At 43.6% G+C, this 12,958-nt stretch overlaps 1 protein-coding gene and 2 long non-coding RNA genes across 4 annotated transcripts in view; 2 read left to right on the top strand and 1 right to left on the bottom strand.

Annotated features, from left to right (window-relative positions):
- The window catches only part of kcc (solute carrier family 12 member kcc), a 102,606-nt gene that overhangs the window by 23,568 nt on the left and 66,080 nt on the right, over nucleotides 1-12,958 (top strand). The window lies entirely within an intron of this gene.
- On the bottom strand, nucleotides 3,013-6,020 carry LOC138186162 (uncharacterized). Its single transcript, XR_011174822.1, has 3 exons — nucleotides 4,856-6,020; nucleotides 4,686-4,775; nucleotides 3,013-4,420 (listed from the first exon to the last, which is right to left on the bottom strand). It is a non-coding gene; the product is annotated as an uncharacterized LOC138186162 (long non-coding RNA).
- LOC138186023 (uncharacterized) lies at nucleotides 8,036-11,750 on the top strand. 2 transcript variants are annotated; one of them, XR_011174769.1, is made up of 3 exons: nucleotides 8,036-8,499; nucleotides 11,304-11,388; nucleotides 11,477-11,750. It is a non-coding gene; the product is annotated as an uncharacterized LOC138186023 (long non-coding RNA). The 2 variants fall into 2 exon arrangements; XR_011174770.1 differs by having other exon boundaries at nucleotides 11,238-11,388.

Raw genomic sequence — 12,958 nt, 5'->3', positions numbered from 1 at the left:
GTTGGCTGCAGCAGCTGGAGAACGCTGTCACAGTCGATCCAGTGGACAAAAAGGTGTCGAGCGTGCTTTCATTAGAAGGAGCAGCGGTCGTAAATTTAATTGGACCGAATTTAGTTCTTTAATTCTTAGCGGCGCGTACCGCGAAAAGGCGAGCCCCCATTGTGTCGTGGGCTCCTCTCCGTAAACCTTAATAACGAGAAAAATAGACCCACCTAACACACCTGGTGCTCGCGAAAAAACGGTCTTCCGATTTCGTTGCCAGTCATCTTTATACGATGCTACAATAATACGTAAGATATTCCGTTGAAGTGGATCCCACTTTCAGCAAAACTCCGCATCTTTTCTGATGTTTAGTTTTCTTAGTCCTCGAAGCCGTTGAATATTGTTTATCACTAAATCAATTTCAAGGGCCTCTCAGCCCCATAGCCTTTTCTAGGAACATGTCTTGAGGGTTGACATATTTTTAAAATTGTAGAACCAGTCATTTTTACCGCTGTGGTATTTCTAGTGTTAACATTTAGCGATCTAGCGATCGATCCGGAATTTCCCTGATAACTGATATCATCATATCGAATGATGCACAGCAAAATTTTAAAAACGTGTGAGAATTTGTACAAAACGAGGAAATTGGTTAATTGGGCTTCGATAAACAGATTGCAGAATCCTTTTACACTTATACCAATTATTATTATACTTATTGATATAAGTAGCTTTGATGCAAAATTATTTTGAGTTTGAATACATAGAAAAGTAAAGAAAATTCATCGTATTATTCTTTTAGTTATCGTTGCGAAAGTTATTACATCATTGCGGAAAAAGATATAACATGAAGTAGGAAATTTAAAATAAAATTGTAAAAGCAGCCAATTTAACTGGTGTGGTAGTTCTAGTGTTAAACTTACTTAAATATATTTCTATTATACATTCGTCCACGCATTCCATATACAATATTGTCATATTTTGAGGGTAACAACTATTCATTTATCTTATTGTTAAGATCCGTGTTACCACCTGCGCGAGAAGGAGACATCTCCAAGTGTCAATTACTTGGCTTGAGGTCTGAAGTTGCTGATGATTTTGATCTACGATCAACGGTACCTGGGATGGTCGACTCGTCTTAGAATTACCATGTCCTTTGGGGTTTCCCACGACTATCTCGCTTCGATCGTTGAGTGGTTAGCATAAACTTAGTTGCCATTATACAGGTTTATACGTGATTTAACGCGTCTCGTTGCCTTTTAGCTCTATCGAATCTTCTTGCTATTACACCTTGCTATCGCATTTTGCTATTGCATCGATCATTCTATCGAGAACGCGTTACTTCGCAGCAACGGAGATTAACCGGCGAGGCGAGATCGTTTGTCATCTTTAATGCTCGTCTTCCGTGGTTACCGTGGATGTAGCATTGCAGGAGATAAATCTTGCTGCTTTCCATTTTTCATTATTCTCGGACTCGAGAAGGAAATTTCGGAAAAAAACAGTTGTTTGTTATTCATCTGACGGTAATTCAGAATTTCGAGAAGACTTGGTATCGTTTTGCCAGTTCTCAAGAAGTAATTTCCAAGCATGATCCTAATATTTCATTATCAAAGATACAAGCTGTCAGAACCGATGTTTCGCGCGGATAATTTATCATTCTTGTTTAGAGTTGTTCGTCTTGAACACCTACGCCGGTCTCGTTGAATACGAAGCTGACAGCTACTCGAGTAAACGAAACTTGAACGTCATCTTACAGACTTTTTTGCTACCTTATATTTCACAATATTTCACGAATATCGAGATTAAAGTGAAAACCGGAGCAGCTCGAGTTTGACAACATTTTTCTGTCCACCGATCCTTCCGTAAAGAGCATTTCTTCGTGATAATGGCTTATCAAACTTGTCTGTAGTAGTTTTTGCGCCAACTCGTGGAAACTTTTTGCGTTAGGGTAGACTTTAAAAGTCGCTCGTGATCGAAGTTGTCGGTGGCTACACGTTCCCGCAGATATTACAATTTTATTCATTCGCGAGATTCGAGTGCTTTACACGAAAGAAACAATGGAATTTCGACTCGTGAAACCGGAGAATCGTTGCTCAAACTGAAATTCCGGCGATCGCGCGAAACGTCTGCTATGTTTATGTAACATTTGTTAACATTTTCTAAGGTTCAGTCGAATTACTTTCCAAGAACCGCGAATTTGTCCGACAGTGATGTTCGACAAATATGTAGAGGTTTATGTGTAGAGGATGGTTGGTCGGTGAGGTTTAATGAACGAGATTGCTCGTTGTTGAAACCGTCGAATATACTTAAAATGATAAATTAGTATACAGATAATGTTCGCAAAGATGCTCGTACTAACCGATTCGCTAAGACAGTGTATAAGTCGTAAAATAGGATCGCTAATGACTCGTTAATTAGATCGCTGATAATTCGTTGATAACTGGTTGATAACTGATCGACAACTGACTGTAACTCATTTCTTTGCGAAAATTCAAATTCGTCTTTGTTCGACGGTTGCACGTAGCAGCGGTATTGTTTTGCTCAAAGTTTATTTATTCTTACATTACGTGTATCCTAACGATCTTGATACTCCGAAGCAAAACAACAACACAATTTGAATTGTCCTCTAACTCATGTGCCGCTACAAATATTTCGACGCAAACATTGCTCATAATCTGCATTGGAATAGCTGGTCGAACGATTCGCGAAATTCTCGATACACAGGGTGTTACGGGAACAGACGAGAACCAGATGTCCGCTTATCTTTACTGCGTACACTCAATAGTCTTAAGGACCCATCGTAAATCTCAGGAATTTGCTAGCTAAGGTCCTTCAGACCGAACAAATATCTTTGTTTCTAAAGCATTTTCTGTAGATTATTGTCTATTACAGCTTGACACGGGAAAGTTAGTTTTTCTCACATACGATGCTTCTCACTAGCAACTTTCTATCGAGGGCGGCTAAGACCCTTCCTAGTCCACCAACCTTCTTTTATCCAGTCAGAAGCAATGTAATGTAGCAATGCAGCAAAAATGTCATGAACAAATCCGATGGTCCCGTGCGCTAGACACACTCATCGCTAGCTTTCCTTTGATCCAGCATCGTCACTGTACTTCACTTATTCTACAACGTTAGAATAGTCAACATGTCAGTACCGGGTTAGTTAATTTTTTGTCTTTTCCCTTATTGCTACGTCAACTATAACAAAACTCTAAGAGCCTTGCTCGATCACCAACGAATATTGCGCCAGTGTATCGCATCTCTATACGCTAAATCATTGTCGACGATATACAGGGTGGTTGGTAACTGGTGGTACAAGCAGAAAGGGGGGGATTCTACGCGAAAAAAGAAGTCGAAAATATAGAATAAAAATTTTTCGTTTGAGGCTTTGTTTTCGAGAAAATCGACCTTGAATTTTCGCTCGGTACGCGTGCGGTACGTTATAACGGATCTCAATGTAAATCGTTGTTTCGATGGAAAAATTAAAAAAAAAAAAGAAATTTTTATTCTATATTTTCGACTTCTTTTTTCGCGTAGAATCATCCCCTTTCCGCTTGTACCACCAGTTACCAACCACCCTGTATATCATAAGCAACGGTGTAACTTAAGTGTTAAAAATATAAATCTTATAACCCTGTTAATCGCTAATCGTTACCCTCTCAAACACCTCTATTATCTTAAGGGAAATCAGGGGATCGATCAACTCGTGGTGTCGATTTTTATAATCGTAACGGAAATTTGCGACTCCCGTTGACGTGTTTCTTCGTGATTTCGTCTCCCCGCGATTGGTCGAAAATACACAGGGAACAATCGGAGGAAATACAAGACAGACTGGACTTGAAATCGGAAGATAAGGTAAACGAGAAGCTTTTGAGAATAAAAGGACGAAATGGAGCATGTAGTGGTCCGGTTTCGAGGCTGTATTTCAGAATTGCAGTCCGTAAGAGGATTCTACGATAAAGGGATTCGCCGTCTGGCCGCGGGGAAATAAAAATAAATAGTTTCGTTTAACGACGAGTCGATCGGCTTTCGACCGTCTGCTCTCGCCTTTTCTCTAGCTTGTCTCGCTTTTTGTCCGGATATCGAAACGCTCGTAACAATAAAAGAGAGAAAAGAGGCAAACCAGCCGTTTGTCGCTGCAACGTCGTTGAATTATCGCCGATGATAAATCGTGAGTGTATTTTTCAAACTCGACACAGTTGAATGTTAAATTTCCGCGAGTGGCCGAGGTATTGTGTGTGGTTAAGCTAAAAGCATAAAATTCGCCATGTAACCCGTTCGACCTGATCGATCATCTGGAGTTCGCGTTGAAACCAGTGCCGCCCTATCTGTTCTCGATTACACGATCGACCCTCGTTGAGCCTTCGTTGTACCGCAATGTCGATTCCAAACATCGTGAACGGCCTATGGCGCCCAATACGTAGCAAACTGAACCGTATAGCTATAGAAAGGAAAGAAAAATGGTTATTCGTTGAGAAAATCACTGGAGCTTGCAGGACAAACTTGTAGAAAGATCGTTGGAACCGAACCTAGATATTTATTCGATCAGATAATACGTAGTTACTTCTACTAACCGAAACAGTTATTCTGCCACTCATTCTGCAAACTTTACCGCTATATAAACTTTCTGCTTCGCGTTAAACGACGTCAAGGAGTTAATCGAAAATACATCTTAGACTCTGAAATTTTCAACGACCTATACTAACCTATATTTCGCTAAGTTCTCCAACTTTTCTTGTCCAAGCTTTGCTAGCACGAGTCTCTCGTACCATTTGTTCTCTCCAATGAGCGGCTATCTACACATAAAGAGGATCATAAAAAGGACCGTACGTTTATCCTTATTACCGCAGCCGATCCAAGAACTCTTTAGTACTACCTGTTAAACTCTAAACGAGTTTAAGCAATCTCCGATCCAGTCTTGCCGCAAGATCCAACGAAACCGATTTATCGAGCCTACGATAAACGTCGGTTTAAGTCTAAAACAGAGGATTTCATTCCAAACGCGTGCGATTCGCTTCATCCATTGGACTTGGACAGAAGCACGTGTCGCGGACGAAAACACGTCCTAAGGACAATCCTTCGTTGCGATCAACGATGAAAGCCATACACGTTGTTCGATCGTTCAATTACGAGCAAGAGAAATCAAAGCGTCGTCTGTTTGCACGCCACGTATACGATCGAGCTGAATCTTGTTTGTCGAGAGAACTGCTGTGCCATTACGACGTATTTCCAATGACTACTGCACACCGATCGCTTTGATTCACGAATCTTCTCCGAACAAACGACATTCTTCGTCTCGTTTCTTTGCCTCGACTTCCGTGGCCAGCAGCTTTCCTTTCGAATGCAGATCTTTTTTTCAGAAAAATTGATTTCTCAGGAAAATAGCTGTGGAAGATCGAGAAGCTACCCACTCTGCGATTCGTTCACTCAAGGAATGCAAATATCAGAACTTGTTGAAAGTTTTGGCTGGAAATTTGAAGATCCAGCCAATGGATGCGTGGAGGGATGGGAATGTTATAAACGAGAACGAGAAATGAAACGAGTTTCTACACAAGTTTCCCGTTTAAACTACACGCGAATGTGTAAATGTGAAATCGAATTTAAATCGAAAGCCTTCTCGCCCTCCGCTCGGGTACCAATGATCGATTCTTCGTCGATATATTCTTCATCCGCGATAATTTGTCGATGAAAGTGATCAATTAGACTTTGCCGATTCCGATTCGAAGGTATCGTCTTTTTTTCCGATTTACGTTAATTACTCAGTCGAGGCTTGATCCGATATCGCTCGACCCGATATTACGATCGCCTCGTGCCAAGGCAATAAATCGCGGCCGCGTTTCGGCCCGCGTTTCACGAAGGGAACGGGGAATTTGACTTTTTTTAGCTCAAAATGCATGAGATTTTCCCCTATTGGCCATGTTCCATTCACGTTGGACGTTTCGAGGATCAGATTCTCGAAGAAGAGAAAAATTCGTATCGTTTAATCGCACGAAGCAAACGTTGGAAAAATGGACCGAGGTGTCAGCGAGTTGAAAATCAAAGTGGTGAAAATGAAATCATTTTGAGAACTTGGATTCCATCTCTTGAACGTATCGTTCCTTTAGTCTCGCAACTAATAAAGTTGAATTACAACACGGAAGAATACAACGAATCGTTTTAAATAGCAAACACAGAGCACATTTTCATGAAAAATAACGGTGGTTCTTTGCACTTTTCGTTGGATTTTTCATTTTAAAATCTCATAGAGACCCAGTGATCGTTCTCGGCGTAACTCGTGGTGGCTTGGTACCATCGCGTGAGAGAAACAAGCTAGAGACAAAATTCGTACGTTGCTAAAGCTCAAAGAGCGTACAAAGAGTGAGATGTACTGGAAATCACGCGGACCAGAAAGGGCGCGGGTAATGTGTTTACTATTCGAAGTAGTCGTTGTATCCTCTGGGTATAGCGGGGTATTCGCGTTGTTCGAACGTTGCGGATGCTTGAAATCGTGCATGAGCCTGTCGTTTGTTCGAAGTGCTCCAACCAGTCGCGAAATGTTTGTACACATGGAACTCGACGGTTCTTCGAACGAGCAGTTTTCTAATTTAGCGGATATTTCTTTACAGTGACGATGATGAACGTTTCTTTCACCGTTCCACGTTTTTGATCGCAGTGACCCTTTTTAGCTCGATTCGACAACGCGAGTCGGATGAGATTCTGCCAACAATCGTTTGCTATTTTGCGTCACGGTCGTGTACAACGAATGATTCGCGAAATGCTTAATGCCAATGTATCTGCTCGTGCTGGAATTACCAAACGATTGTAACAAAGATCGGTGATTTAGAAAATACCTTAAACGATATCCCAAAATCCATATTTCAGCCATTTATCGTCGTTTACCTTCGTCGAGGCCAATTTTCCCGAATCGATATTAACAAGCGTCTAAAACGAACGATTCGCGTCCGTAGGGCGCATCTTCGGTCGGACGCGTACCCATGAATCACGAAAGCGGAGAATCAGTGAGCGGAATCCGGTGAAACTTTAATCGTTTCGCAACCGCCCTATGACGGGTCTCTCATCAAACTTTCATCGACGTTCATCCCTATCAGGCCGCGTAGTTGCCATTTAAATAAAAAGTAGGACGTAACTATAGCCGTGGATAGACCGCACGTTCTCGGAATTATTGATAGAAATCGTACTCTTCGCTCTCCACCAATTAGAACGATTGGAAATTTCGAAAGTGCGGCGTCGAAACGTATCGACGTCGTTCCGAAGTGAAAGACGCGCACGACAAGGAGAAAAGTCACGCGATATCCGGCTTACGTACAGGTACCAGCAAACGACGAATTAGAGGAAATTTTATTAGCGACGAAAAGTGGAAACGGACGAAACGTAACAAACTCGTTTGACAAAGAAAGCGAAAGGAAGAAATAGCGGCGAAAAGAAAAATTTTCTGCTGAAAATAGACGGAACGTAAACGAAGCTATCTAAAGTGAAGCATCGAAGACACGTAGAGAACAGACTCGAAGCGAGAGGACGTAGAAGTAATAAGCACACCGGTGGCAACAACGATAAGCAGCATCAAGCAAGTTCGCCGTGACAAAATGAGACACTACAGCGTGGTTGGTGAAGAAGCAGAAGCATAGAAAGGTAACGAGGTCCGTGGTAGTGGAGAAAATCGTAGAAGAAAAGCGGCGCGTTGGAAGGAAAGCGGCGCCGCGCCGGTGTAAACTGTCGACGGGAGTATAAACCGGGAGCGCGCGAAGCTCGGACGAAGATAGCCAAACGTTCGTTTAACGGGGTCGATAGAGACGGTGGAAACCAGTTCGAATGTCGAAGGAAGGAAGGGTAGAGACCGCGAAATCCGAAGAGAGACGGAGCGAGTGGCGCACGGTAAAGCCATAGGGAGGGAACGAGAAAGAAAAGGATAGAGGGAGAGAGGGAGTTCCTAACGTGGCGTTAGCGAGTGAAGCAGTGGGGTGGCCAGAGTGGGTGACGGGTTAGGTCGGGTGGGTGGCAGAGGTAGCTACCCAGTGGGTAGTAGTAGGTGCGCACCCTACGCGGATACCAGGTGAGTGGGGCAGAGAGAGCAACCAACCCCCGGGACAAAACGCGAAAAACCACTTGTGCGTCTCCATCCTGACGATCGGTGGCGTCCTACGATATCGCTCCACTCCTCCCGTCTGTCTATCGTCCTTCGGTCGTTTGGTTGCTCGCGGTTCGGTCAGTCGGTTGGAGGTTGTCGTTTCGACTTCCACCACTGTCACTCGGGTCTAGCGTTCAAAGACGATCCTTCGCCCGCGTCCAGTTGGAATTCGATCGCGAACCGCGGTAGTGCGACTAACCCGAGGGTTTGGTTCGTCCGCACGAGCAGTATCCGTCTTCTGGATTCGGATCGAACAGTGGGAAGATCGGCGAACGAAATCGTGGAACTCGATTCACGGCGTCTCGAAGGGTGAAACTGTCGATATACGGGAGAGAGGAGACCCAGGCAGCGTGCGATGCGAGGAGCAGCCTTCATCGATCCAGCTTGAACCGGGGGTGAGCTGACACTGGCCGGGATCCTGAACCGCCGATCCAGCCACGTGATCCATCGGGGATCGAGAGCAGCAACCTCGTGTGCGCGTCCGGTCTTTCGAATCTCTTTTCTTTTTACTCGTTTTCTGCCAGTTGGCTTGAGAGGGGCGGGCAGTGGTGTTGCGCGTCAAGGGGAAGCTGGCTTCTTCGGGATGATCTCAGGTGATTCCTTTTCTCTCTTCGTTGCTTTCCGTGGAAACATCTCTCCTTGTCTTTTTTTATGGCAAGTTGGAGATGTTATACGTTACGGATCGATGAGTTCGAGGAGCGTTGAAGACGAGACCCGATGAAAATTTCACGAGCTTCCTCGTTCAGGATTTACTTCATCTTTTCGACGTGCATATAAATACGTGTCGGGTGGAAGAAATACGGAGATATAATCTTGCTCGGAACGTTAGATCCCTTTCCTTGGATCGATCGATGATTTATCTCCTTCCTATAACGCACTCCTGTTTGTTTGTTCGCTTCTAACAATTTTCAACCGAATTTTACGTCAGCGTGATCTAATCCGAGCGACGTGTAATTGGTTAGGCAGATGCGATGCGATTACTTGTTGCTCGTTACGGCGCCCTTTGTTCCCTTGTAATATTCTAAAAACATTTTGCTCGTTTGAGGTTCGCTGGTTTAATTGCTCCACTTTGTTCGCGGTTCTTGTTAATAAAGCAGGCACGAATACAACGCACGAGATCGTCGCGAACAACGCATATCGTTGTCGTTAAAATTAATCGAATCTGGCTTTCCCAGGCCGAATAGGCGCAGGCACGATTCCAGATAGTATGGCCGATATTTTCATCGAATTACGTTCAACAAGTGTTCGTTAAATTTCACTATTATTGTATTACAGTGTACTTTCTCTTTTATAATAACAAATAAATCGTTATTATGTGTTGGTCGCGAAGAAGTTATAATTCGTATGAAAAGAAAAATACCGAGTTCCCTTCTTCTCTGGTAGATTTAGTCCATTGAGGGAAACGGCGAGCAGCACGCGACAAGCTGTCTACGTTGTTTGGGAAAGTATCTGCGCTCGATATAGGTATTGTATGTGTAAAGCCTCACAGGCGAAATATCGTTTTGCCCGATAAAATCGTGTAACGTGTATGAAATTGATACTGCAGATGGTTGCAGCAGAAACAATATCGCTCCGTTCGTTTATATTGTTAAAAGTTATTGTATCACAGTTCTAAGTTCCTTAAGCTCATCTTCGATATGGCGTGGATCGTAGATAGTTTTTTCGCCAACTTTTCTTCCTCGATAGTTTATAATATTTCTCGAGCCCTCGATTGGAAGGCGAAATTGCAACGATACACAGAATGAAATTTATCCGAGCTCGAGCAGTGAAAAAGGAAAAGCAATTCAGCGAGTTCGTTCGTTTCGGAGCAAATGGATTACCGTACAGAAGTCGCACGTTATAAACGCTGGCTGTGGTGTATGCACATCCAAGTTTTACATGTCGATACAATATGACACAAACAGGGTGGGATCAACGTAACGCGTGATCGATCAGTGACGCGTTGATGAAATAACCAGCTAAAGTTGACCCTTTCCGCTGTATCGTATCAATGTCACCCGTTCTACAGATTGATTTTTCCGCCAAAATATTATCGAATAATTTTCGATCATATTTCTCTCTTTTCACGTAATGGCGAACATAAAAATATTTGAATTTTTTTCCTCCGTACGTTGTATTCGATGCGTTGCAATTTTATTTTCCGCCCTACTTTTCTGCTTTGCTTCAACTATATCCACAGGGACCAAAATTATATCGCGTAATCGATCACACCCGGGTGTCATCGAATCAACCGAATGACACAGTTTCCTTGTACCTCGTACCGGGGATTAATTTTTCATCGGGAACACGTGTTCCGTGTATCATCCCATTTTCATTATTAATTCTCCGCTTGTACCGATGCTAACTCAAACTCGGTTTCGTTTATCTAAAAAAATTCCCGGATTCGTTGAAATAAAATCGAACGAATCTATGTTTCGGTCGAACTTCCGAAAGTCTGTTTCAATTCCGTCCATGTGAACTGGACGTCAGTTTACCCTAAGTGGAAAGTTTTCATCGAAACCTGGTGCGCATAAATTAAAAGTTGGTCGAAACGATGGTAATACGAGAATCGAAAATATCCATGATACCGGAAGCGGCCGGTTGACCCGATTGACCCGGTTGCTTCGTTATACCGTGGCCACTGTTCAATTTTTCCTCAAAGTCGGTCTAAATGAAGATCGATGAGCGTCCCCAAGCGTTCTCGAAAACGGCCGGAAATCCATTCAACTTGCTTGGGAACGCCCCTTCCGTGTCTCACCCTTGGTACAGGTCGATCGAACAATTCCCAGGGAATATAAAAGCAGAAGTTTTCATTGTTTGAACCCCTGCTCTTCTATGCTACCCTCTGTTCGATCGTTTCGCTGAATTTCTTTTGCGAATACGATTATCAACGATCGACGATTAGAAGAAAGAATCGTAGTTGGTGTGTGCCGCGCTGATTCGTGTTGTTCGCGTTGCACTCCTGTGTGCATTGGAAGGATTCGTACGAGGATCTCCCACCTTTGCGAAACCCATGACGTTTTTGTTGGAGTCGTTGTTGCGGCACCGTATCCCGAAGAAGCAAAGCTCGATCGAACGACCATCGCGAAACACACGAACAACAAACAAAGTTTTTCTTTGCATTTACGCTTCGTGCCCTCGATTTTATCCGAAGAGAGTTTCGAACAGAATACATAGAACCGCTTAGGAAACACACGATGGGCCAGCGAAACTTTTTCAGATAATACCGTCGAGCCTCCATCAACGATCGCGTGATCAGTCAACAAAGAAAAGCCATTGATCTCTACGGACAAAGTGTCAAACAGGTAATTTATCTAATCATGTATCGAGCCTGTTATCGTCGCGATGACCAAACAATTTCGTAATTAATTCTCGGTTCGACGTTTGTATCAGTCGATCGTGGAGAAGCCATCGTGAAAGAAGGAGCGGAGAGGATCGGCGAGTTGTCGCGTGGACACGGTGTTACAGCATCGAGCGCGAGAATAGCAACTGTCGTGACGATAAATCGGCACAAGTGCGGGGTTGGATGTTATCGAGGTTGGTGTCGCGCGGGTGAAAAGCGAAGAACCGGTGAACGGAAGAGGACTCGATAAGCGAATAGGAGTAGGGGACTATGAGCAACTCCGGAGCTATTCCTCTGATCTTGGTGAAGAAGGAGCAGCTCGTCGAAGGCAAGTACCGCGTTTAGTCTTTTTCTCATTGTCGCCGGCTCGATTGTGCGATCGGGGCTACGGACAGACGTCCCATTGTCCCCTGGCGGATGTTCCGCTCTTCCAACAGAGGAAATGATATTAGGCCGATCGTTATCGACCGATCGATCGGCCTAGATCCGCGTCACCGAAGTTTCTGCCTGTCTTTTGTTACGATCTTTCGTTTCATTTTTGGTTTGGGTGTATAATAAAATAACATCACCGAGAAATTTAGATGTTTTATTTCGATGGATTTTTCTTGGATTATCAAATTGTTGGAATTTTTAATTTAAAGATCGTTCCGAGCACTCTTGCTCTTTTTCGATAGTTAGGATGACCGTGCGAACGCAGACGGTATGGTTATTTTAACCGATAACGGAAACGATACACGAATTTTAGAAGTTCTCTCTCCGCGTGGCTGCCAATTCGTGACGTTTATTTCGCGAAAGTTCGCGTTTGCTCGGAATATCGTGGTTTTCTATCTAAAGCGTTGCTTTGAAAACGAGAAGTTGCAACGTGTAGCTGGCATGAGAATCAGCGTTTTCCGCGGAATTTTCTGTCGTGAGCGCGTCGACGCGAGCCACTCGTGCCAACGCGGGTAACACGAGTAACGAAGAAAATCATACTGCTCCATTTTTATATCGAGAGTCTCGTTCATTCTACATTTTCCTACCGCCTTTTCAAAATTCGTCTTCGTTTACCATCGAACATTTGTAGCTCAGACTATTTGTGTCTCGCGCTACCGACGTGTACGAACAGAGGCGCTGTTTCTTCGTTTTTAGCTTACAATCGCGACGTGAATTTTATATTTCGTCTACCCAGGTCGGAAGAAATTTTCAGTCTAACCACGATTTTCTTAGCCTACGTAAGAATTGTAGGTCTGATAATTAATCGCTTATTCTACTGACACACGCAACGTCTCTCGCCGATACGTTCCGCGGCGAAGTTAACGTCGTTCTGTTACTCGTAAATTTCCATCGTGAAAGCAGCTCCTTTACGATTTCTCGCGTTGGACGTTCCTCGGGCAAAGCTGCCAGTTCGCCTGTATGAAAACGCTACAAGCCAACCGACCAATCCTCTACCGATAAGCTTAACGGATTGGCTTTCGAAGATTTATCCTCTGTTACGGTTGTGTGGGTGTTTTCGTATAAAAATTCGTATACAGTGAAATTGCTTGAAACATCCC

Source organism: Bombus flavifrons, chromosome 13 (genome assembly GCF_040668555.2).
Source record: "Bombus flavifrons isolate JBK064 chromosome 13, iyBomFlav1_principal, whole genome shotgun sequence".
NCBI lineage: Eukaryota > Metazoa > Arthropoda > Insecta > Hymenoptera > Apidae > Bombus > Bombus flavifrons.
This window is presented reverse-complemented; position numbering and strand designations above follow the sequence as displayed.